The sequence below is a fragment of the Sceloporus occidentalis genome, unplaced genomic scaffold (genome assembly GCF_023333645.1).
Source record: "Sceloporus occidentalis isolate IW3139 unplaced genomic scaffold, rSceOcc1.0.p SCAF_6, whole genome shotgun sequence".
In the NCBI taxonomy this organism is placed as follows: Eukaryota; Metazoa; Chordata; class Lepidosauria; order Squamata; family Phrynosomatidae; genus Sceloporus; species Sceloporus occidentalis.
The window spans coordinates 48,562,927-48,590,421 of NW_028316986.1; the positions used below are offsets into that span (position 1 = coordinate 48,562,927).

Consider the following 27,495-nt stretch of genomic DNA (forward strand, 5'->3'; position numbering starts at 1 on the left):
TTTTTTAAGTGGAAAAAAGGATTATAAAAGGATGGCTATTAACATCACTTTGTCCCACACACACTCCCTTTTTTCTCTATCTGCTTCAGTCAGATAGTCTGACTGCCTGTCTGTTTCCAGACACAATTCAAAGTGCTGGTCATGACTTGTAAAGCCTATACGCTTGGGCCCAGATTATTTCAAGGACCATACCTCCCTTTCTGAATCCATTAGAGCTTTAGAATCTTCTGGAGAGGCCCTTCTTTCAGTGAGAACAAGGAGAGGGCCTTCTTGATGGCTGCTCTCAATCTTTGGAATTTCCTTCCTAGGGAAACCAGGATAGCTCTTTCCTTGTCCTTTCAGCGGCAACTGAACACATTCTTGTGCTACCAGGCTTTTGACTATTGAATGGAATGAGCTTTTAATGATTGTATTGTGCTTTTTAATGTTTTTATAGTCATTTTAGGGCTAATTTACCCTAGGGGCAAAAGCCCCTCCAGCCTCTGCATCTGTTTCAGAGCCATCCTGCACGATTTTTCTCTATAGGAACATCAGGTAGATTGCCTACACTACCCAATAGTCCCTGTGGAATTTCAGCTCCATCGCCACTAGTTTGGGGTCTGTCACCACTGCCCTTGGTGTTGTCCCCTTCAAACCTTGGGACATTTCCTGGCCCAAATCCTTTCCCTGCTGGCACCATCACTCTGCGGCAAACAAGGTGCCCAGCATGTGATCTGGGTGTCTCATTTAGTGAATCTAGTGGCACAGCAGAGAACAGTGGCAGTGGACCAAAAAAGCTACAGCACCAGTAGTGAAGATACTATTTAGTGCCAGTGCCAAACTTCAGCCTCTGTCTTTGCTAGCATAACCCATGCACCTGTTTATTTTTCTTTTGCAAGTGTTTCTCCTTTACATATAGATTCCAAGCTCTGATCTCCTGAGATGAATAACTAGATTAATTTAACTTGTTATGTGCTGATTAATCACATAACTCACAAAGCTAAACTAATTTTGTTGTTGTTAATTTTGCTTATTAGCAGAGCTTAAAAACAATTAGTTAAAGGTAACTGGTTATTTGTTGACTCATTTCCTTTTCCCCTCAGTTAGACTTTACACTCAAATTTGCTATTTGGAAGCACTCTGTTCCTGTAGCACAATTTGTAAGAGGTTTTGCTTCATTCCCTATTGCTGGTAGAGGCCAGTAATGAATAATGAGGCAAACACAAGATAGTATTGGAGTCACTGGAAACTGGAGATGACAGGGATTAAACATGAGATCCTTGGCCCTTTTGTGCAAAATGTGGGTCCTAGTATTTATCTTTGTAGATCACACTTCTTGATTTGAACTGTTTGGGAAAGAAGAAGATGAAATTATTCAACAGTGAAGAAAAATAATCTGCATTCACTCAGAGGAATTTGAAATAAAGTTGAAATTGATTGATCTTTGTGACTACAGACTTTGTGACCTTCCAGGGTTCTTTAACTAGGATGAACACATCATTTCTTATCCTGCTCTTGTAATCTAGACAAACAGTATATGGTGTTTGAATAGTTTTTTTTTATAATCATTTAATACTAGACCTGATTAAGATTCTTGAAAAAATATGCCTTGTGCTACTTGGTTATCCCAACATCTTTGCATTTATTGGCCATAAAACAGCTGATGGTAGGTTGACTACTTGATGATAAATTGAGAAGAACCATAGACCTCCACAAGCAGCTGCAACTGGTGGCTTCCATGTGAGCGGGGCAGTGACTTTCTTCTGGGATTTAGTCAAAAGGTTCAAGGAGCCATCCAAAACTATGATCCTTATCCTTACAAATAAATGCAGTACTTTGCCAAAATCCTTTAAAGTTTAGAAGAACCTCCAGCATGGATTCACTTCCCCACTTATATGGAAACCATCAGCCAACAGTGACCACAAGTAAATGGTCCACTTGAAATTCTGCACCACTAGCACCAATATAAACCTTTGCTATTTGCTGAGATGTCTACATCAATTCTGAAAGGGTTCTATCTTTATTTTCAGCTAACCTGCCCATGCATGCCAGTGAAACAGATGGGATTTCTCAGGGCAATCATAATGGATAGCAGTATCCATAATACAGATGGGGAGGAAATGAGATTTCACTCTATTTTATCTTTTAAACAGACTTAAAAACTATGTACATTAATGGTGCTATATAAATTGATGATGATGATGATGATGATGATGATGATAAACAAATACCAGTATTTCTTCCTCCTTGGAGCTGATGTTGTGTCGAATTAATAGGAATAAGGAAGAAGGCCTTTTGTTTCCACTCTATTTTTCTTTTATATTTAAGCAAATAAATGAAACAAAGTTTTCGATTCTTTCTGACAGAGTCTAAGGATACCTGTTAGGAAATGTATTCTCAAGTTGCATTCAGTCATCCATGCCCAGGGCCACACTGATGAGAAAGAACATTAACTTTCAGACCTTTTAACATTCAGTTACAATTGTTAACTTGTTTTGCCTTTGTGGAAAATGTCAACAAATGTCACTCAATGTCTTTTGCTCTCCTTTATTGTGTCTTGACATATTTAAAGTACACAGAGGAGTGTCAACTCAATTAATGGGGAGAGCGTTTCTCTAGAAACATACAAACAAACCAACAAATAACACTTGTGAAGTAAATAGAAACTAGGGCGGGTTACAGACCGCCATTTAGTACGTAATGAATACGTACTAGGGTTAGGAAGGGGCAGTGCTTCCGCACCCCCCTAACCCTAGTACGTATTCTGTACGTACAATATGGCGGCGGCCGTTCCACACGGCCGCCGCCATATTTACGTATCGGACGCTGTGCATCCGCACGTGTCGCGGTGTCTATGATGTCACGAGTCTGCCCCTGGCACCTCGCGACGTCATAGAGGCGCCGCTTAAAGAAGCTCCATTTTGGACCTGGAAAAGGAGGGCATGGAATCAGTCAGGCTTATGGACCCTGTGTGTGTGTGTGTGTGGTTTTGGAGTTTGTGAAGGGATAACACATTTTGGGGCTTCTGTGGCAAAGAGGATTCCTCCCATATCCCCTCCCCTCCCCTCCCTTGAGCATGTGTGCGTGTGCACTTGTGGAAATGACAGTTTTGAGCATGCTCAGAAAAGGTATTTCTACGCTGTCAATGGGGATTTTTTTGTCTCCTTTTGATAGCCAAATCTGCATTGGACCCACTTTAATGTGCTTTTAACCTCTTGTTGTGCTCTGTGTGTGATAACCAATAGCAAATGGCCTTGCTTTTCTTGGATGCCACCACCTTAACCATTTTTGGGATGGAAGCACATAGGACCTACATTTGATAACGTCCATGGAATGCTGATGAAGCATTGTGATGGACAGCAGGTGATGTTGAGATGGAGATATTTCAGTAATCAGTGAATAGCTTCGAAATCTATAGACAAATATAGAATGTGAACAGCCATTTTAGAAGCTATTAACAAAAGCATTTGCTCTGACTGTATACAGGAAAGGGAATGGAGATTAGGGCCCATCAAGGATGCAGGAATGTTTGGGGAGTGAAATGACCTTTTGCTCTACCAAAGGCTTCATTTGGTTCTTGGTCTCTTCTAAACACCCATAATATATCAGAGATAAAAAGAGCAGCATCCCTGGCAGGGGAAGAGGGGCAAATTAACACATAGGTGATAAGAGGAAAGAATGTAACCAAATGTGCCTTAAGCATATTTTAATGTATTCATGTATCTTCGCTCTGATTATATGTTTAAACTTTGAAACAACCAATAGAATGTATGGAAGAAGCTTCTGTATTTGAATACCTTTAAAACCTGCCATCTTCCTCAGAACGAGGTCCCAAAATCTTTGGAATACTATTTCCTTTTGGAAACTGCCAGCTTAAATAAATTTTGAATTATCAGCAATATCCTGGGTCCTCTTGCCTACTTCACTCTGTCAAGCCTGGGATTTCAGGAGAAAATTCCTGGCTGAACCCATCATCCACAACAATGTGTGACCCTCTAGATATTGGAATGCAACTTCCACTGGTCCTCAGCATTGCTTATATAAGTGGGGCTGTTAGTAATTGCAATTCTACAATATCTGAAGGTCCTGAAAGAACGCTAGATTATTTTTGTGAAATGAGTTCTGAGCAAGCCACATGAATAAGAAAAATATGCTCTCCACATCAAATTTCAAAAAATGGAAACCTTGCCTGTACAAGTTGTGACTTTTACTGACTATGACTGATTTAAATAAATACAATTTCAAAACTTATTTTTAAACCACTTTCTAGGTTTGGTTTAAGCTTTTAAGGCATTTGCTGCAGTTACCAGTTTCCTGCATTTTCCCTCCTTGAAGGTGAGACTGAATTTTTCATAACAGCTGAATTTTTCAACTTTAAAGGGCTAAATTTTTCATGACCCTATTAAAAAAAATCATGGGGCAGGAAAATGCACTTCTGGTTAGAGGCCATAGATATGCACATCTCTTCCATATTCTTCACCCTTTTTGCCTTTAAGGATAAACATATTTGAGTGAAAGGTTTATTTCAGCACACTTCAATTTATTATAGGTGAGGCCCTCACCGTGAGGGTCACATTGAAAAGATACTACAAGAGCTCAAGAAGCTACACCCATTGCATCTTAATGCTTTTGTTTTCAATTTCTGCAATCAACATAATTAGTATATTATTCATATGAATCCAGTGCATCCACAGATGAGCTCTGTTATCATAATGAGCATAGTGGTGCTATGTGGGTATTTTGTTCTGACATGTTATTGCTTAGTGTTTCTCTGTTGTGAAGATTCTTTCTAACTTCTTGTCCAATTAAAACCTCTACCTCCACAATGATGGCCCCAGCCACCATTGGCACATATATATATATATATATATATATATATATATGCCCAGTTGTGGCTGAGGCATCTATCCAGGTACAGCATGTCTAACATCCCTCTTTCATAACAAAAAGACAAATTCTAGACTTTTTAAATCGAAGAATTGCTCTATTGTAGGAAAAAATATCTTAGTAGACAGGTCCTTGACTTTTTTGACAAGTCTGAAGATGAAAGGCATTGCAACACTTTTATAAAACATAGCAAAATCCCTCCCCATAAAATTGTGTAACACAGTGATTGGCTCCCAGTTCCCATGTTTTATCTATTAACATGATGTAATAGCTACTGTCCAGAAAATCTGGCAATTAACATGATGTGTGTGAATCTACGCCTTCCCACCAGCACTAGACTAAACAACATGAAAACAACATCTGCCCTCTATATATGTTATATAATACTTGGGATTGATATCACGTATTTAATATCATCATCACATCATCACATGTATTTAACCTATATTAATCAATAACTAAAAAAAAATAAAACTAAATCTATCATTTATTAAATTATTAAACCTATTATTAAAACTGGTCATTAGCTCTGTTTTTCTTTTGTTTTCCTCCTAAAACTCAAGCCTCTCTCCTCTGCCAAGATAGAACCCTCCTACATAAATTCCAAGCAGCTGTTTTTTCTCTAAAGCCTTTTTTTGCTTTTGAGAGACTCATTAACCCTTACAGCACAACCTCACAGTTTAAACTATCAGTATCAACCATATCAACTATCAATCCCATCTCTATTTAAAACAACTCAAAACAAATTCTGGCAGAAAATCATTAAATCAAATGCATTCCTGACAGTTGCATGTAGATGTAAGTGTTTATACAAGAAATCTAATTTTAAAAAATACTTTAAATCGAAAGTGATGTCTCCTAAATCACAATTTTCTTCAAATTTGAAATGGAGAATGAAAAAGTTGAGGGAGAAACTGAAACTGAAAAATTCAATTATCCAGGCCTAGGGCTTTCTGTGCTTTACTCTTGCATGCTTGACTTTGAATCTATGTATCTTCAACTATATTAGTGCTCATTCAAGGTTGCCCCTTCTTTTTCTGAGAAGCACCTCATCTTTAAGATTTCTGTTGCATGAAGGCATTCAGAACTGCTGTACCTGTTGAATATAGGTGATGGGAAAATGTTGTTTCAGTTCATTTTTAAAGATCTAAAATTAAAAAAAATGTGTTCAGGTTGGAAAGAACTTGATATTCAGAGAACTCCTGGATGTTCCCATCCCTATCCAACTGAGGAATAAGCAAAGTCACAAAGACGGAAGATTGTAAGACAACATATTAGCTACTCTGACAAACGAGAGAGGTTTAGCAAGATACTTTTGCTGTTCTTTCTAGCACTGTACCCTGTGATTAATCTCATGTGTGCCATAGATAAGCACAAGGGGACATGTTGGAGCATAAATCCCACCTCCATTATGTGAAGGCTTGCAAGCTGCAACAAGCCCAAACCATTGCCATATATTTTATCTTGAGGGGAAGAGTTTCAGGCAACCTGCTGACATTATACAGATGAAAGTATAGAGCCTTCTTTTGCCTTCCTTTAATGAAGGTGAAGACTCGGGAATGCTTACAAAAGCGGCTGAATGAACTGAAGCTTTGTCTAGAGAAACTTTACTTCAAGGTGGCTTCCATGTTACTGAGCTAGTGAATCTGGTGTAGATTTAAAATGAAATTATATGAGCTATCCAAAAAGCTTAATCCTGCTCTCCAAAATAGGTTCAGCACTTTGGATCATTCTTTATAAAGTTTAGATTAAACCTAGAATGGATTTGTTGCACCACTGGCAGGGAAACCACTAGCTACTAGTGCTTTACCTTTCTGTGGAAACAGTTTGGGAAAGTCGCCCCCCCCCCTTCTTTTATCACATTCTAATGTAAATTGTATCATGCAGTTCAAATTGTGGGAGTTGTAGTCCAAAAAAAGTAATTTTCCCAAAAATTGGCTGTGAAGATAAAAAAAATGTACGTGTGTGTGTACATACACACCAGAACAGAACTATTATTTTTGCAGGATGATCAAACCAGAAAGAAAATTTGAGAGTTTATCTCATGAACCATTTGCTCTGAACTCTTGTTAACCTTTGTAAGTAGTGCTGAAGGTTCCTAAATTTTAAGAAAAAGATTAATACTTTGGTGCACCTTTTCTAGTGAGTCATAAAGGAGATGCTGATCCACATCAACAACCCAGTTTCAACATAGTTTTTTGTGGGTTTTTCGGGCTATGTGTCCATGTTCTAGCAGAGTTTCTTCCTGATGTTTCGCCAGCATCTGTGGCTGGCATCTTCAGAGAATGTTTGCTCAGCCAGTTTCAACAGTTTTTGTTCCCACCAGTAGCATCTTGGGGATTTACATGCCAAAGAGTTGTTAGTTCTGTATTTGGTTCCATGAATGTTTTATTTGGATCAAGTTTTAATGTGACATTAGGCATGCAAAAAGTAAAGGGGAAAATGTACATGTGTAGAGTTTCACAGCATATCCCCATAAGCATGTTTAAACCAGATCACCAGCACCTATTGTTCATAATTAGCACACCAAGAATTTCTGGGTCAGGAGTACAATTTACTGACATGCTAGTGGTTGGAATATAACTTCTATAAATCAATTGTTAATGAGACATGAATGATGTGGCTTGCCTCTCCCATCCACTGACATACACAATTCTGTCTGGTGGTGAAATCATCAGGTAGGCACCTGATGATTTATGATAAATTGTCATGGGCCAATATAGGAGGAAAGATATGGGAGAGGGCCTTCGTGGCTGTGGCACCTGAAGACTGTGAAATGGCCTTCCCTTAGAGGTCTGAGCAGGGCCAGTAGCTTCACAGCCATTTCCAAGGTCCTGGAGAGCAGGGTGATGAGCAATAATGTGCCCAGCCTCCTGGTCAGAGGGGGTGCTGAGATAGACATTTTCAGAGCCCCCTGGGCCAGTCCTATCAGAACCTATCTATTTCAGTGTGCCCCCAACTAGGACAGGATTGTGTGCATCATTGTTCATTGCCCCACTCTCCAGCAATTTTGAAGTTATGTTGAGGGCTGCAAGACTTCAAAGATAGGATGGAGGTCATTTGATTGTGGAACTAACAAAAACACGAATTAGAATAAGCAGGCTTATGGCATTGCAATTATTGAACAGGATGTCAGTCATGGCTTTAAATGAAAGCATTTCAGACCTAATTGATTTATTCCCGTAGATGTGGTTTAATCTATTATAGCTTTTAAAACCTATTTTATTATATTCAACATATACTTAATATCTGTATATTATTAATCTGTTTAACATATTCTAAGGTTCCTTAAATTATTTTTACTTTTAAAATTTTAAAGCTATTAGAAGTGGCAATCTCCCTAAGCAGTGATCTTCCCAGAGAAGCTTGACTGGTACTCCTTATGTCTTTAAAAAAAAAAAAAAATACACACACACATATACACATGCACACACCACTTTTTAAAATTTTAAGCAAAGATCATTTTAAATTCCCCTAGTGAGGATGATTTTTTTTTTTTTTTTTTTTGCTATGGATATTATTTTATCATCCTGCTGTTCCACTTTTTAAAAATTGTTTATGCATAATATTATCATTTTATGTACTTTACATAATCCATAAACTCTCGTGGACATAGTAAAATAGGAATCATATTGTCGGAATAGTAAGATATCAATTGCAGAAGAATAGTGTGATAGGAAGTACAGGGTATATCTTTTTTTTGTAAAGAAAAATACATATGAAAAGCTATTGAACTAAGTTATATTTTAGATCCTATAATTTTGATTCTTATGCATGACCCTGGAAAGGGTATCCCAGCATCTTATGCTCAAATCAAGGGGCTCCAATATCTCTGATTTGGAGTCACCCTGCCACCTCCCATTCTGCACAGATGCTCTTGCCTGGTGTTTCCTACCATAATATCAAAAGTACCACAGCTCCTGAGTCCCTGTGCAAGATACTAATAAACTCCAGCATTCCAGTAGGGATGCATTGTTGGGGCATAGAGAGATGTGCTGTGTCCACTATGACCATGTGCAGAGTTGATCCACGCAGGCAGGACACCATGAAAAGGCTCTTGCAGAGACGTCTGCAAAGGCTTCAGGCTGACAAGGAAAAATTCCTCCCATGCAGGATTCAGCCTTGAGCTCCCGGCTTGCAGAAATAACACTGCTGGACAGCAAGGCTCTCACTCAAAACAAGAGGGCTTTAATTCACTTGTTCCAAACTATATACAAGATAGCACAGAGTACCAAACAGCCGTCTTGGATACTCACAGCTCTACATACAAACAAAGTGCTTCACCAGTGTCCGACCACAACAACCCAACAATGGAGATAGCCACCTTCTCCCTTTTATAGGTGGTCTTTTGTGAAGTCATGTGATAGCCATGCCACCAATGAAATCCTGCTGGTTTCATCCCCAGTGCATGTTGCATCATACACTATCCCATGATGCACCCCTTGACTGACTTCACCTACTTGCATGTTGCATCAGATGTCCCATGATGCACAGCTTCCAAATGCTAACTCATGCATACCTGCCACTTGAGCTATAGTGAACTCCAGTTCCACCTAGTGGCCACATCCATGTCATTTCTAGGCCAAGTGTGTCACATGGTCCTGACATGCATATATGAGCCACTACAGACTGTGAGTAGCTCTGATAATACTTAAAGATTTGGTTTTATTATAGGACAGGTTCTAGGAATTTCTTGACTTCCTTTCATCTTCCAAAAGCTGCATCTAACCTCCCCATCCCAAGCAAGCTAAAGGGAGGGAATCTACCCATTTGGAGGTTGTTTTCCGATTTTATAACAGCTCTTCTCAATTGCACATACCATAATATCCCAGCCCTCAGAATATTCCCCCTCTCTCAGGAGGTAAAAAGATTATAGTGAGAAGAGGTGGGAAATTTACTTGTGTGATTAGCATGGGATACAACCTAATATCTATCATTTCATTAACATCAGTGGGTGTCAATGAAGAAATCATACAGTAGGGACTGCTTTCTTCACTGTGGTGTAGTTGAAGAAGGAGAGGAATTCCCATACTCACTTGTAATATTAATGAGTTGATTATTAAATCCATATTTGCAAGCAGAGTGGTTGTCCAATGGCAAGAGGCTCTTGCTTCCACAGATGCCAGGAGGAGCTGTTTCATCTCCTATCAATAGTTATTTGATTGGCCACAGTGGAAACAGAAATACTGAACTGAACAGGCCTTGCTCTGTTCCAGCATGGATCTTCCTGTGATCTTAATCACAAGTTTCCATGGTGCAAAGTCTTCCACTGCCATCTGTTGGGGAATATGAGAGTAATTAGTATTCACAAAAGTAGTTAAGTCCCACAGAGAAATAAAGCAGGCTTAGTCTTCTTTTAAAATATATACTAAGTAGATTTAATTGATTGTTTGCTGTTGCTTTTTGCTATCAACTCAATGCTGATATGAAAACCCTATGAATGAGAGATGCCCAAGACCTGCTTAGGATTGTAAATTCAGGACCATGGCTTCATTGCTTGAGCTGATCCACCTATACTGTCTCTCTCCCCCTTCCCACTGCCTCCCATTTTATCATCTTTTCCAAAGAGTCATGTAGTCTTATGATATGTCCAAATGATGACAGACTCAGTTTAGTCATCTTGGCTTCTAGGGAGAATGATTTGCTCTATGCATTTTCTTTTTAGCAGTTTATGCTACAGCATAGGATTTCACTTCTAAGATACAGTACCACATGTATAGCACCACATTTCAAATGAGTTGATTTTCTTCCTATCAGCTTTCCTCATTGTTCAGCTTTTATACCCACATATAGATATCAGAAATCGTATTGCCTGGTTGACATTGAATGGCATTTCATTTTGGTGTTGAATATCAAATGACTTTGGTATGTAATTACAAATACTAAAGATTTCATAATATCTCATGGTAAAAGCCTCTGTAAGATGTGTTCTTCAAACATGGAAGAGGGAGGGGAGAACCCTTCAGACTACAAAATGTGGGACAGGCAAGGTTAAATTAATTTAAGACTGATACAGGAAGAGATAAGATGTGGCTAGAATCTAAACTGCACTACAAAATTAATGCTGTCATGCTCAAGGCTATGAAATTCTGGGATTTGTTTTTTAATGAGATGTTTAGCCTTCTCTGTCAGAGAGCTCTTATACTGCAGCAGCCTACAAATCCCAAGATTCCATAGCTTTGACCATGGCAATTAAAAGTGGTGTGAAACTATGTTATTTCTGAAGTGCAGAGTAGACCTAAGACCAGTAAAATGGAAATAATATGAATACATTGCTAAGCCTAAACTCTTAGAGAAACATGCAGACCAGCAGCAACTGAATATACATGTGCTAAAGTTGCTAGCTCTAACATCACCATTTTTGTAGAATTCAAAACATAGCAGGAGCATTTGTAGACGTGAACCTACTTCCTCAGTAGGCTCAAGTCTATGAAAGCTCATGCTACCAGCTTCTTTCTTTCAGTTAGTCTCAAAAGTGCTACAAGATCCCTTTGCAAACCACCATCTTGTTTTATTTAAAATATTTATGCCCTGCTCTTCAGTGGAAAAAATATCCAAAGTTTCTTACAGAAATTAGAAATACAGATTACTGGCTTAGAATTTCAAATATACAATATAAAAGGAAAAATGATTTGGAGGATGGGGGAGGAGCAAACTTTGGCAACACTTCTTACTTTTACTCCTAGAACAGATGGATTTTCTGCTTTTGTCCACTCACAGTTTGAAAATAGGCATCAACAGCAGGCCTCCAAGAATAACTGTCCCCACCCACTTGCTTGTCTCGCTGCCTCTGTTGGCATTTCTTCCTAGCAAACTGTTTGCCCTTCCATTTCTACTTCATTAGTACAGTTATCACTGTTGTACTCCCCAATTTTACTGCTTATTTCAGTAGGGATTGCATATAAGGCAAAATACAACAATTGATATGTGTGGTGCATGGAATAATCTCTATGACTGAATGTTCTTATCTATAACTACCACTAAGAATTTTCTTATCTACTTCTCACACTAAGACATCTGTATGAAAAATATAGGTGATTCCCACTAGTGTTATATCCATTTTGGAAGTGACTATTATACCATTATCTTTCAACATTTCACAGATGAAAGTGGGGACACTTGTGGCCAAGCAACATCAGAGTATGGTCAAGATGGCAAAAGTTATTAACAAAGAAGATCACAACAAGCTAGGAGAGGCTGAAGCAGTTTGCTTTTACGTGTACCTACTGGGAAGGGCATGATTTCTTCCTCTCCTCTCCATTGGATTAATTAAATACAAATTACTTTTGCACTTTGATCTCAGTTTGCAGCAACTGAAGAAAGCTAATGACAACAGGAGAAAGTGGGTGGAGGAAAATGAAACTGGGACATTTTAAAAGTGGATGAAAAAGTGAAATTAAGCAAGATGGTCCCTGACAAATTGGGACAGCTGAAGGATTTTCTATAGTGGAGATTAGTTTGAACCATTGTCTCTGATTAACCTTTGAGATACTCTCCTGTCTGATCCACTGGAATCAGCAATACATAACCTCATCTGCCTGCCAAGGCATTTCTATGGCTCCTACTTTTCGTGTTTGCTGCCCCCATTGCTGCCAATAGAAGCATTTCAAAAGGAAAAGCAGGAGGCTTTTTCTTCCTTTCTTTCTGGAGAATAAACTTTATAGTGAATATAGTAGTGAATTGTAGTGAACTGTAAATCAAATAGTATTGTAGCGCCCTATTTTATTTGTTTGATTCTGATATGGACACAGAGACAATAAGCTGTAAAACAAACAAAACAATAAACAAAAACAGAGCAACTGGAAACCCAACATAATTCACTTTTCCATCGGTGTTACCTAGTTTCTTACATATCGGGACAAAGAGAGAAAGGAACTAGTCTAAGGCCTGTTACAGACTGCCAAAATAAAGCTGCTTCGGGTCTCTTTGGAGGTATGCTATTTAAATGATGCATGGGTCCTAAGAGTCCGGAGGTCGCGCCAAAGCCACACTCCATTCCTAAGCACCGCAGTGCAGCTTTGGTGCAGCTTCCAGATTCTTAGGACGCATGCATCATTTAAACAGCATACCTCCAAAGAGAACTGAAGCAGCTTTATTTTGGCAGTCTGTAACAGGCCTAAGTACCTAAAATACACCACATCCTGCCTGATCTTGATAGCTAAGCAGGGTCAGGCCTGGTTAGCACTTGGATGGTGAACCACAAAAGAGTACCAAGTCTTTTGGGTTATATTCAAAGGAAAGCAATGATAAACCTCTTCTGAATAAATCTTCCAAAACTCTATGACAAGATCACTGCAAGTAAGGGCTGGCTTGAAGGCACACAAGAAGAGACCCAGGCAGTATGTAATCATCACACAGTGTTGAAATTGAACATTTCATGCATACATCTGTACCCTTCATGCTGTGACAACGAGTACTCAGATTAGCTCTTGTGGTGGTGTGAAGAACATGGGTGAGTGCACACTTCCTTTCCTCACACTGATGGAGTGACCTCATCTCAATGCTGCCAAGCTTAAATTTCCTGCCAGAAAAGCACAATTGTTTTGTGTGTGTGTGTGTGTGTGTAAAAAGATGAAAGGTCCACAAACCACACACACATACACAGCTTTGGTTTCATTACTTATGACAATTAACTAAGGTTTTTCTCAAAGAAGAAATGCTCCCTGCAAGTTTAAAAACTAGGAACTATGGCCCAGTACACATGGGTGGTGAAACACTATCCCTCTTTGCTGCATAGGTGTGCAGCAGCATCCACATGTGGCTGCACAGATGCACACTGAAAAAGGAGCTGCTCTAGGTGGCTCCTTCTTTGTGCCGTCATAAGGGTTGCAGACCTATGATGCTGCTTCTGCTGACAAGTATCTGTATGCAGTGCCACAGCTGCGCAGCTGTGGCTCCCACTGTGTGGATGGGTGGGCACATGCACCTGTGACATCACTAGAGCTGGGCACGTCTGGATGCCCAGCCCTATCAAGTCCGAATATCACTGCAACGTGCCCTTCTGTACCGGGCCAATATAAACTATCCATTATCTCATATAAAAAAGTATTTCCACAAATATTTCTCTCTCTATTCATCCCTCCTTCTCTGCTCCCCCAGGGCAAGTATCACTCACAAATCAGCATACCTCTTACATGAAAGTCCAAGCAAGAAGTGAGAAGTTACATTCATTTCCATGGCTGGTCCGCAAATGCACTGATGAACCAATTGCCAAAATGGTTCATGAACACAAATGCAAACTTTGGCCTCCTCTATCCCTGGAACTCAGTTTGAAGCAACTGCCTGTCACTTTTACAGAAGACTGTGTTAATGCAGGATGGAAAACCTGGAGGGACCAGGGCAGGAGTGTTAAGGTATTGAAGGTGAAATTGTTCAGATGTGGCAATGGTTGCAGAAGCCTAAATTGGCTACAACTGGAGTCCAGAGCAGCAGCTGGATGCTCAAGGTCAACTGAGCTGGGCTAAATGTAAATATGCTATGTCATCAGTCAGAAGAGGGATTGGTGTCTATGGTGCATAGCAACTTGTATAGGAAGAGGCTGGGCTAAGTGGTTGCCTCATGGTAACTCTGTATATAAGCAAAAACGCTGTTTGTGGGATTGTGGGATAGTGTGGTGTGTCGGTTGGTAAGTGATTTTATATAGGTGATTAGTTCGTGTTATTTGAAACAAAGTATAAAAAAAGCCCTCTTAGGAGTGAACTGCTGGAGAGTGTTTCTTTGATCTAGCAGCTGTTTCTCCAGACATTCTTCCAAGCAAGCCGAAAGCTTGTGTTTGGAGCTTCACTCTGATCCTGTGGTGGAGAGATAACCGACGTCTTCATCCATTTGCCATCGGACCGGAATCACAGGCAAGATTCATCACCCAAATATCAACAAGGAACAGCTCATGGATATGCTGCCATGAGGATGACATATCCCCTCCTCACTTTATTGCCATTTCTGTCACAATTGCTCCAAGCAGTGCAGGGGGTCTACCAGTAGTGGACCCTATCCTTTTAGAGATTTGGCACCAGGTGCTGCTTCCACTACAACAGTAAATCAACTACACATTAGTAATCTTCTGATTATACCACTGTAATTTGCTATATGTGGGGCTTCCCTTGAAGATGATTTAGAGACTCTGCAGACTGCCCCTAAAGGGCAGCCTGCAGACACCTCCAACTGCACCGGATCGTGGCTGCAGCAACCTCACGTTGCGGCCCTGATCTGGCCTTTCCAGGGTGCAAAAAGGAGCCACAAAAAGCAGCTCCTTCTTGCTCCCTGGAAAGGACGCAATAGCCGTGACGACATGTCTTTAAGGCACTCCTTTGGGGCTGCGTCATGTAAACGCAACACCAGATGAGTGCTGCGATGATGCGCGCCATGTGGATTGGCATGCAGCATCATGTGGAGTCAGAGAGTGCATTGTATGGACACCATGCCCTGACTGCCCCCAGGCCGGCCTTAATGGCCAGTTTGCACAGCCCCTAAGATGCTACAGCTAGTACAAAATGCAGCAGTTGGTTTGATTACTAGAGCCCATATAGAGAGCATATAACACTGTTCTGAAAGAAATTGTACCTGCTGCCAGTACATTTTCAGTCTCAGATCAAGGTGCTTGTGATGACATTGAAAGTCCTACATGACTTGGAACTTTGTTACTTGAAGAAGAACATTTCCCCATAGATGCCTGCCTGAGGTCTGCTAGAATGACATTCCTTTGTGCTTCATCAGTGGGGGCAATATATTGTATGAAAATACAGAAAAGAGATTTCTCTACTCTCTCTCAGCACCCATTTCAAGTCCCATTGGTGCCAACACTATCCTTGTAGATTTCATCTTCGGCTAGTTACACGTTTAGGCTTATCCCTCCCAGCAGATCATCCTCAGCGGCACTTTGGATCCTCTTATGCTGACCAATCTGAGTTCAAGTGGGAACTGGGAAGGTTGAGAGGAGGATCTTGTTTATACCTGGGCTTCACACCTGTGCCCTTATCTAAAGTTCTGTTTGTCTAACAGATTTCTAAATCATCATTCATCTTCATTGCCTAATAGAAATGTGAATAATTTCTTTTCTCATTCTTCCTTGATAATAAGTTCCTCACAACTAGGCAAGATTTTATGTGCATTTAAAAAAATATTTTCCCACTTCAGGTAATTTTTTTTTTTTTGGTCAAAATTTTGTAGCAGAAGACTAAAGGGTTTTGCTCAAAAAAACAGGTTTCATGCAAAGCAATTTTTTGCACACAAAACGTCAGATATAACTGTAGTTTGCAGAGTAATATAGGGCCCAAACAGACAGGCCAGAATAAAGCTGCTTTGGGTCACTTGTTGGGTCACTTGCTGTTTAAATGACACATGCATCTTAAGAGGCCTTAGGACTGGAGTGTGGCTTTGGCACGAGTTCTGACCTCTTAGGACACATGCGTCATTTAAACAGCACAGTTCCAAAGTGACCCGAAACGGCTTTATTTTGGCCTGTCTGTTTGGGCCCATAGTTTTCTGCACAAAAACTGATGTGATTACTTTTACAGAAGCCCCACAATTTTAGTGCAAATGTTGCTTTTGCAAATAAATGAATGAATAAATAAACCCCATAATGTGAAGTTTCACTGCTGTCATCATTTTCTCAAAAGGTTATTCTGATGTCTTCATAGGATCACCACATTTCAGGGCCTGACTCTTACTCTCCACTTTGTGTCAGTTCTATCCATGGAAGTGCAAATTCTCCAGTTTTGATGAGCTTTTACAGATGTCCAGCTCAGTATTTAAAGTGTAACACTGACATCACTGGGTCTGTTCCTAGGCCTCAGGTTTGGGCCCAAAAACCTCAGGGTATGACTGTGAACAGGCAACTCTAGTATTGAGACACTTTATGTGTATATCACGGATGGGAGAATTGTGAACATACTTGAAATCTCTGTTGCATGCTGTGGCTACTAAGAACTTCCTTTAGGCAGCTGAGAAGTTATAAAATTATTACCATAGGAGAAGGATGTCTAGCCAAACCATTAAGGTATTGAATTTGCTTAGGGCTTGTAGTTTACATGAACTCATTTTCAGTGCTATTTTGAAATGCTGTTATTCTCAGAAACATTTCTTCCTTGCTATTTCTATTGTTAAACTTGTCGTTAATGGAGGAAGGTTTTCACTTGTTTGGGGAAGTATTGAGGGAGAATCCACAGACAGGGAAATGACTGTAATATATTCATAATTGGAAAGAAGCAGGGTTGTGTATCAATGATTTTCAAACAAGCAACTGAGTGGCTTTTCTGGTGCATTTACAGTTTTATTTTTAACATAGTAAAAAAAAACAACACCCTCCCACTTCATTAGAGATTAATATAGGCTTCAGAATTCAACCCAGAAAAGGGAGCAAATGAATAACATCCCCCAGAAGACAATTTGGTGAGTGGGCACAACGGATCTATACAAGCAAGGGGTGTGTGCAGCAAGGTGAAAGATCCCATCCTACTTGTTCCTGTCGGGCTTGCCAAATGGCAAATGAGGCAGGATATGGAATAATACAGTGTAAATTCTAGCTGAGTGTTATTTTAACAATGAGTGGGCTTAAAGAAAACTATCACGTGGAAGTCTTCCTCCAAAGAACTACTGAGCTGGCTAGAAGAAACTTCACAGTGCCAGCGAGGGCTCTCTACAACATCCTCTAATTTCTAGTTTTCTTCTATGTAGTTTACTAATGGAATCATAAAACCATGGAGTTGGAAGGAACACTAAAGTCCATCTAGTACTACACTCTGCCAAGCACCCCTGAGAGTTGGTCATTTCACTTCTGCTTAAAAACGCCCAATGGAGAGTTCATCACCTTCTGAGGTAGGCTATTCCCTTATCCCACAGCTCTTAGCACCAGAAAGCCCTTCCAAGTGCTTAGTTGGAACCTCTTTTCTTGTAATACAGTATCTGAAACAGAATAAAATATACTTTTCAGCCTCCCAAACATTTACACTGTATTGCCACTTTAGGGGTTGTTTAGTTTATCTTATACACAGCTATTCAGGTATGCTGATCTTTTGCCAGGCTCATAAAACATGGAGTCATAAATCATCCAACATTTTGGGGGACATTTGCTGATCGCTTGCAAAAGAGGAGCCTGGTTTTTCTGTGTCCACTTTGCTTGGGTAAGAGCTTAAAATTTTAAAAGTGTGAGCCATTTCTTTTGGTCACTGGGAGGAGGAGGAGATAGAAGACTCATTCTACAGAACTGCTGGTATGGCACACAAGTTTTTCTTTTCACATTCATTTTTATTTTTTTATAGTCAAGAAGGGTTTGGTGTACAGAGGAGAAGGTAACCTGGAGGACATCTCCTTCAATTTTACACTTTACTGTTCACTACTCCCTTAAAGAGCTTGTGGGGACTTGCTCAGAGGAAGTGAGTCAGAGACTTGCCTGTGGAAGGAGTTAGTAGCCAGGAGCTCTGTACCTAACTAGAGTCCCAGTTAATTGAGCTCGCTAACAGAGATGGGGGGAAAAGGCCAGGCCCACAGGGGTTCTTTACACTGGTGTTTAACAGGGGAAACCAACAGCCTTATTCAGTGCCTCCTTAAGATTTCTCAGTATGGACACTGAGGCACCTGTTGCAGTTACCTGCAACACTTGTGGGATGTTTGTCTTCTTGCCCACGGATGTGGGGAACTTCACCTGCACAAAGTGCAAGTTGGCAGCCCTCTTAGAAGAGAAAGTACAGCAGCTGGAGGCCCAGGTAGCTACACTTCAGCCTCATAGGCAGCAAGAGGTTTTCCTGACCAGAACGGACCAGACGGTCCTGGACGGGAAACACACAGAGGAAGTTGCTGGGGAGGAGGAGGTCACTTCACACACAACAGAAGTAGATAGTTGGAGGAAAGTCACACACAGAAGTAGGGAAAACAGGGAATGTTCTGTGAGCTTGCAGCTGCAGGATTGATTTGACTACTTCTCTGTTATCAAGGATGATGAGAAAGAGCAGCATGAACAGACTTTGGGGATGGAGCAGGGGACCCTGGGAGTACCACCAAAGGGAATATCCACTGCTAAGCCTTGGAGGAGGTGTGTGGTGGTCGTGGGGGACTCCTTGCTGAGGGGTACTGAAGCAGTGGTTTGTGGTCCTGACAAGATGTCTCGGGAGGTGTGTTGTCTCCCTGGGGCAAAGATCTGTGATGTGACAGAGAGGCTGACAAGACTTGTCAAGCTTACTGACCATTACCCCTTTCTTTTGGTTCATGTGGGAACCAATGATACTGCAAGGCACAGCCTTCAGAATATCATAAGGGATTATGAGGCTTTGAGTAGGAAGTTGAAAGAGATGGATGCACAGGTTGTCATCTCATCTCTTCTCCCAGTCGAAGGACATGGTCCAGGAAGGGAGAGGAAAATAGCAGAGGTGAATAACTGGCTCCACAGATGGTGTCACCAAGAATGATTTGTATTTTTGGATCATGGTCTGAGGTTCCATGAGGAGGGACTTCTGGTAAGGAATGGGTTGCATCTTACACCTTTTGGAAAACACATTTTTGCCAATAGTCTCAAAAATTTGATCAGGAAGGCTTTAAACTTAGTTATATGTGGGAGGGAGACAGTATGCTGGAAGGCAAAAGGGCTGGAGAAAATAGTCAAACTGTCATAGAGCGAACAAGACAAACAGTGCAAGGACCCAAAAGTGGGAGGCAAAAAAACTTGCACAGCCAACAAGTAGACAGGACCCATGGTCTAAAATGTTTCTACACTAATGCACAGAGCATGGGAAATAAGCAAGATGAACTTGAACTCCTAGTACAACAAAGGAAATATAATGCAATAGGCATCACTGAAACTTGGTGGGATGAGTCTCATGATTGAAATGTAGAAATACAGGTGTATAACCTTTTCAAGACAAACAGGCCAAACATTTACAGTGAAGAGATCCAGGACAGCAATCCTGGAAACCAGGTGGAGAGCATCTGGATAAAAATTAAAGGGGAGGGAAACAACAGAGATGTTATTGTGGGAGTCTACTACAGACCCCCAAGTCAGATGGAGGAATTGGATGATGTCTTTCTAGAACAGATGACCACACACTCAGAAAGGAGAGATGTAGTAGTGATGGGTGACTTCAACTATCCTGATATTTGCTGGAAGACAACCTCAGCCAAATCTTGAAGGTCTAGCAAATTCCTCACTTGCCTTGGAGAAAATTCATTGTCCAAAAGGTGGAAGAAGCAACAAGGGGATTAGCTATTTGGATCTGATCCTAACCAACAGGGATGACATAGTTAATGGAGTGCAAGTGGTGGGATCCTTAGGTGGGAGTGATCGTGTTCTCCTGGAGTTTGTTATACGATGGAAAAAAGAAGCCAGACATAGTCAGACATGCATTCTAGATTTTAGGAGAGTGGATTTTAGTAAATTTAGAGAAATACTGGGGGTGATCGCATCGTCAGGAATACTAAAAGAGAAGGGAGTTCAAGATGGATGGGAGTTTCTCAAGGGGGAGATACTGAAGGCACAATTTCAAACAGTTCCATTGAGGAAGAAAAATGGGAGGTGTCTCAAGAAACCAGGATGGATGACTAAGGAACTTTCAACTGAGCTAAGTTTTAAACGGAACATGTATAAGAAATGGAAAAGGGGGAGGATCACGAAAAAGGTATTCAAAGAAATAGCAGGTATGTGTAGTGGTAATGTCAGAAAAGCTAAAGCGCAGAATGAACTCGGGCTTGCTAGAGAGGTTAAAAACAATAAAAAGGGCTTTTTGGATATGTCTGCAGCAAAAGGAAGAAGAAGGAAATAGTAGGGCCACTACGTGGAGAAGATGGCAAAATGCTAGCTAACAGGGGACAGAGAAAAGGCAGAATTACTCAATACCTCCTTTGCCTCAGTCTTCTCGGAAAAGGAAAAGGGTGCTCAACCTGAGGATAATGGAGCAGAGAACAGAACAGGGGAAATTCAGCACAGAATAAGTAAAGAGATAGTACAGGAATATCTTGTTGATCTAAATGAATATAAATCTCCAGGACGAGATGAACTAGATCCAAGGGTATTAAAAGAACTGGCAAATGTAATATCAGAGCCATTGGCAATAATCTTTGAGAACTCCTGGAGAACAGAAGTCCCAGGAGACTGGAGGAAGGCAAATGTTTTCCCCATCTTCAAAAGGGGGAAAAAAGGATCCCAACAATTATCATCCAGTTAGTCTGACACCAATACCAGGAAAGATTCTAGAGCAGATCATTAAACAGAGAGTCTGTGAACATCTAGAAAGCAATGCCATAATCACAAAAAGTTAACATGAGTTTCAGAGAAAGAAGTCATGCCAGACAAACCTGATCTCTTTTTTTTGATAAAATTACCAGCTTGTTAGATGAAGGTAATGCTGTGGATATAGTATATCTTGATTTCAGTAAGGTCTTTGACAAGGTTTCCCATTACATTCTTGCAAACAAGCTAGTGAAATGTGGGTTAGATGATGTAACTGTTACATGGATTTGTAATTGGTTGACCGGCTGAACCCAAAGTGTGCTCCACAATGGCTCCTTTTCATCCTGGAGAGAAGTGACCAGTGGGGTCTCACAGGGCTCAGTCCTGGGGCCAGTGCTATTCAACAACTTTATCAATGACTTGGATGACAGAATTGGGGGCATACTTATCAAATTTGCAGATGACACCAAATTAGGAGGATTAGCTAATACTTCAGAGGACAGGATCAAAATTCAGAATGACCTTAATAGATTAGAAAGCTGGGCCAAAGCTAACAAAATTAACTTCAATACGGAGAAATGTAAGGTACTGCACTTAGGGCAGAAAAATGAAATGAACAGATAAGGGATGGGGGGCACCTGGCTACAAGTGGAATGGATCTCGGAGTCCAAGCAGAGCACAAATTGAACATGAGTCAACAGTGCAATGCGGCAGCTAACAAGGTCAATGTGATTTTAGGCTGCATCAATAGAAGTATAGTGTCTAGATCAAGAGAAGTAATAGTGCCACTCTGTTCTGCTCTGGTCAGGCCCCACCTGGAATATTGTGTCCAGTTCTGGGCACCACAATTTAAAAAGGATATTGTGAAACTAGAGCGTGTCCGAAGGAGCGTGACCAAAATGGTGAAGGGTCTGGAAACCATGCCCTATGAGGAACACCTTAGGGAACTGGGGATGTTTAGCCTGGAGAAGAGAAAGTTAAGAGGTCATATGATAGCCCTGTTTAAATACTTGAAGGGATGTCATATTGAGGAGGGAGCTAGCTTGTTTTCTGCTGCTCCAGAGACTAATACCCAGAGCAATGGATGCAAGCTACAGGAAAAGAGATTCCACCTCAACATTAGGAGGAACTTCTTGACAGTAAGGGCTGTTTGACAGTGGAACATATTCCCTCAGAGTGTAGTAGAGTCTCCTCCTTATAGGTCTTCAAACAGAGGCTGGATGGCCATCTGTCGGGGATGCTTTGATTGAGAGTTCGTGCATGGCAGGGGGTTGGACTGGATGGCCCTTGCAATGCTACAATTCTACAATTCTATGGCGGGTTACACACCGCCATGAAAGTACGGAGTCAGTCCGTACTAGGGTTAGGAAGGTGCGGTGCTTCCGCACCCCCCTAACCCTAGTACAGACTGAGTCCGTACAAAATGGCGGCTCCCCTTCCACATGGGGGCCGCCATGACAACGTCACGACCGCGCCGCCTCTATACGGAGCGGCGCGGACGTGATGTCGTCGGTCCGCACCAGGGCGTTTAGTGCGCCCTTTCCGTGGACCAGGAAGGAGCTCCATTTCGGAGCTCCTTCCTGGTTTGCGGCGCCGCTTTGTGTCACTGGGCGCAGCCTTCAGACGGCTGCGCCCAGCGAAGCAAGGGAGAAAGGGGCCAAGTGACCCCTTTCTCCTCCTCCCCCCAAGCCCCAAGGACACCCCCTTTCAGGCTGCGAGGAAGCGGCGTTTTGCCGCTTCCCCGCAGGCTGAAAAGCGGCGGATCGGGGCCTCAGCGGCTGCCGTTCTAGCAGCTGAGGCCCCGATACACCAGGGAAAGGGGTGGGTACAGCCCGCCCCAAATGGGCGGTCTGTAACGTGCCTATGATTCTGTAAGCTGTGAGTGGCCCATGCCCCTGTGACATGTGTCCATTGGCAGTTCTCCAGGAAGACTGATTACCTTTCCGAGTGCAAGTATGCAAGTGAGGGGATTAGTGATTACCAAGAGAAGGTCAATTCTAAAAAGAGGGCTGATGGCCAAACAAGCTGTTGCTGTTTAGCAGAGGAACAAAGCCAGTGCTACAGAACACCTTTTCTCCTGCACCCCATCAAGTTTGCAGGGCAGGGTATAATCCCAGTTCTCAAAAGCAAAAGATAATTTACAGTCCAAAAGCACATTAAACTATCTAACAAATTAATTAACTTTAAACAAGTTTAAACCATGTACATGAGCAAACTGGATTAAATTGTTAATGTCCCAGAGGCTTTGAGAGCAAACTGGGTGACTTTTTGAAATTCTGCTTTCATACTAGAAAGGCAGTGGATTTAAAGGTCTCTTGGGATTTTATGAACTTCCACTGAGACTTGAAAATGATTTTCTGGTATCATAAAGGATAGACATAGGACTTCATTGTCTGTTTTTAGGGGCTGGACCTGTATTGGTTTTGTGTGTTTTGGAGGGTGTGGGGAGTTGGTGAATTTAACATAGGAGTTAGGAGGAGATTTACCTGTCTGGACTCCTCATATTTTAACTTGGAGCATATTTCTAGCTTCTGCCATCCTTTTCAAGGATTTTCTTCATTCTACCATTCCACTTCATTGTCTGGCTTGCCTGAAGTTCCCCTTATCTGAAAAATGGACAAACAACAAAACATGTCCAATTATTATAGCATTGCCATAAGTCAAAAATAATCTGGACGCACACACAACAACATTGTTATTTTAATGTCTGTTCCTAGCTCAGAAAAACAAACACCACTGACCTTAAGTATGTGAAAAACATTGTTGCTGTGTGCCTTCAAGCCATATTAAATTCATTGTGACACTATCATGGAGTTTTTTTGGCAAGATTTGTTCAGAGAAGTTTTGCTATTCTCTTCCCCTGAGGCTGAGAGAATGCGACTTGCCCAAAATCATTCAATCGTTTCATGGCTGAGCTGGAAATTGAACCCTGGTTTCCAGAGTTGTGGTCCAACACTCAAACCACTATGACACCCTGGCTTGAAAAAAAAAACTTTACAAACCTAAAAAATCTTCTTCATTTTAGACTTTAATCCAATCTGATGGAGAAATTTAATTCTCCCACTTCTTTCCACCTACCTTGTTGTTGTTGTGTGCTTTCAAGTCATTTCCAATTTATGACAACCCCAAGGTGAGCCTATCATAGGGTTTTCTTGGGAAGATTTGTTCAGAAGGGATTTGCCTTTTGACCTCTTTTGTGACTGAGAGAGTGTGACTTCCTCAAGGTCTCCCTGTGGGCTTCCATGACAGAGAGGAGATTCAAACAGTGGTCTCCAAGGTCACTGTCCAATCTCAAACCACTGCACAATGCTGGCTCTCAATCTACTGATTCCTGAAACCAAATCCCTTCCTCCTCACTTTCTTTGTTGTATTGGTAACAATAGCATGATAGAAACAACATTTTTGTCTGTCTGTCTGTCTTACTCTCTCATTCTCTTCACTCTCCTAGTTTGGGAACTAGCACATTGCTAAAACTCCAAGATAGTTTTAGGAGGACGGGGAAGTGTCAGTTTTTCTCATGTGAGAGACATCCATCAGTAGCTCTGACAATACTATGGTTATGTGTTTCCCTCCTGCTTCCTGTAGTTCTGCCAGATATAGCTAGTGAACCTGGTAGTGTCATCTTGACAGAGAATCGGTGAATGGAACGCACTAAGTGGGTAATAGTGAGCAAACTGCAAGGATCAATAGAAGCAAAATATTTAATGGGCAATGGTTTTAGAAGGTGTCTGACACCATTCTATACCCCTTCCCCAAAAAGATTGTACAATTTTTCTGAACATTCAATGCTCTGTTGACATCACATGGCCTAAAACACACCTCTCTGCAAAGAGGTACCCTCCTCTCTTTTAGGGTTACTATGCCAAAAGGAATCATTAAAGGATAGCTGTCCATGACCTGCCTAGTACAGATGATCCAGAAATGTGACCTGCTGATTAGTGACACTGTACACAGAGGTGGGATGCTTTATGATTATCATATGGAAATGTATATATGCTTGGATGTCTATTCTTTTCCTTTAGATCAGTCTTTCTGATCTTTTCATTGTGGTGCTATTGCTGTGTGTGCCTTCAAGTCATTTTTGACTTCTGGAGAACCTATCACAGGGTTTTCTTAGCACATTTCTTCAGAGGGGGTTTGCCATTGCCATCCTCTGAGGCTGTGAGAGTATGACTTGCCTAAGGTCAATCAAGCTTAATTGCACTGAGGCAAACAAACTCACTTTTTTGGGGATAACAAAATCTTGCTGGCTTCCATAACCACAGTCCTGACTGTAGGACAGGAATATAAGGCGATAGAAAGGCAGCTGAGAGAGAGTTTAGAGCTCCAGCAGGAATTTGTGGGAAGTAAATGAATCCTATCTTGCTTAAGATGGCAGCACTAGTAGGTAGTACAGCAGTCAATTTAACTCAAAATTGGCCTTAAAACAAATTTAGCTACATCTTTGAATATCGAAAGAGCAAATAAAGAAATTTTATTGAATAAATCAACAGATCATATCAGAAACAAGGAATAAAGATTCCAAAAACCTACAAAGTGTAATGAGTTTGAAATAAAAGGAAAGGACTCCTTTCATCGAGTTCCCCCCCTTTCCCTCCTTAAACTGGATACTTTAATTGCAAAAAAAGCTGCTTTACCTGAAAAATCCAATTTACAGTAGCTCAAAACTGGACTTAAAATAAAGCAAGCTAATTTTCTGAATTTTGAAGAAAATATTTGTTTTCCATCTGGGTAATTAATTTATTACTAATTACTCTGGTTCTTTTTGGATGTGTGCAGCACATTTAAAAATAACAACCACACAAAAAGTTTGATACTGGTTAGGGGCTATCCTGTTCTTCATGAAACCTTGAAATTTTAGTAGTTAATATATAAAATCCCCAAGTTATTTCTCTCTAAAACATGATGGAGAAAATCTGTTTGGAGTTAGCAGCTTTTGGGTCTGGCCAAGATCCATGGTTGTCCAGTGACTGGAACCATGAAGACCTTTGAGGTTGCTGCCACACTGCTTAATTAATGTAGTCTGATACCGCTTTAACTGTCATGGTTCCATTCCTATGGAATCCTGGGATTTGCAGTTTGTTGTAGCACCAGACCTCTCTCTGTTATTTAGAAGGCAAAATATCTCACAAAATGACAAATCTCAGAATTCCATAGCATTTAGTCATAGGAGCTGCAGCAGTGTCAATTAATTCTGCATTATAGATGCGGCCTAAGTAATCAGCATAGAAAATAATGAAACTGACTGTCATCTTGGGAGGACATTTGAAATTAATAAGGAGACAACACTGTGGCAAGTCTAGAGGAGACGAGGTTCTGAACTTGAAGGGACAGAAACACTGTAGAAAAACCCAATGACAAATACAGAGGATACAGAGTGAGTGAATGTGTATGGCTATGCAGCATTAAACACCAGGCTGCTTAAACAAAGATAAATGAAGTTGGGGGCAGATGAGAAGTAAGCTGGCATGCACTTGGAAAAGAAAGGATATATTTTACACAGGAGTGAGAGAAATAATAAAGTGTGGAGAACAACAATATTAGGAATGCTGTGAGCAAATGCTGAGGTAATGGAGCTTGTTGTTTGCAATATAAATTTAAATGCAGTCTATAGCAACAGGCTACTTGTATCTAGTAACACTATCATTTTGTGAATAGCTGGGAAGCAGGAACTGTAAAGTGAAACAAGATTTGGATTTCTTTTTTTATATAAAAAGCTATATGAGGTTTATTTTCTCCACTTATTTTAAAATTCCGTTTAAATTTAAGAGACCAATCTAGGGCAGCAGTGTTATTCCAACCCTTCCTGCTAGCTTTCTCATACTAAACAGCACAACTGCTTGGAGAATGTCTAAGAATCATATCTCCATGTAACTGTCTTAGAAGCAAAAGACCAATGGGGTTAGTCTCAGAAATGAAATTTTAGTCTAATGGGTTTCTTCTCTGAAAGGGAAAGAGTAGCATTTCATGCTCCTAGATCCTTTTCAAGTGAGATTAAAATGTCATTAAGAAAAATTGTGCTCTATCCATACCTTTCGTATGGTGAAGGGCAAAGAGCAGTCTGACAATATAAGTCTTCTTGTGGATATTTTGTGGGTGTCTGCAACTTTAAATGCCTTTGTTGAGATCACAGAAAGTCATGTGTGTCGGTTTCAGTCTGAAGAATGAAAGAGACTACCGTTCTGAAAGTGCCTACTGTTCCAAATGTGGCATCCACCTTGAACTAAATTCCTTAGAGATCCTACCATATCCAGTCCTGCAGTAGGTGAAGTGATTCCAGAGAAGGTTGGCTCAGAAACCTCACTGAATACGTAGGTTTTCCACGTAGTGATTCTGTAATGTCATTAGTTGCTATTGGTTTCAGTGCAATACCAGTTCTACATTAAAATAGAAAGTAGAAGCTTTTAAGAGAAATGTATTGGGATTCAGGGTACGTTGAATATTTGTTCATTTTGATTTTGTGGTGTGAAATAGTG

The 27,495-nt window shown here is 40.8% G+C and overlaps 1 protein-coding gene across 4 annotated transcripts in view; it reads left to right on the top strand.

Moving 5' to 3' along the window:
- Positions 1-27,495, top strand: part of LRFN2 (leucine rich repeat and fibronectin type III domain containing 2) — a 399,930-nt gene that overhangs the window by 256,232 nt on the left and 116,203 nt on the right. Inside the window, exon 1 of one of the 4 annotated variants that reach the window (XM_089529574.1) lies at positions 17,626-17,679. The exons of the other annotated variants lie outside the window; for them this stretch is intronic. The gene's annotated coding sequence lies outside the window, so the exon portion shown is untranslated. Of the gene's footprint in view, positions 1-17,625; positions 17,680-27,495 lie in introns of those variants that run through there. 4 annotated transcript variants of the gene reach the window in all.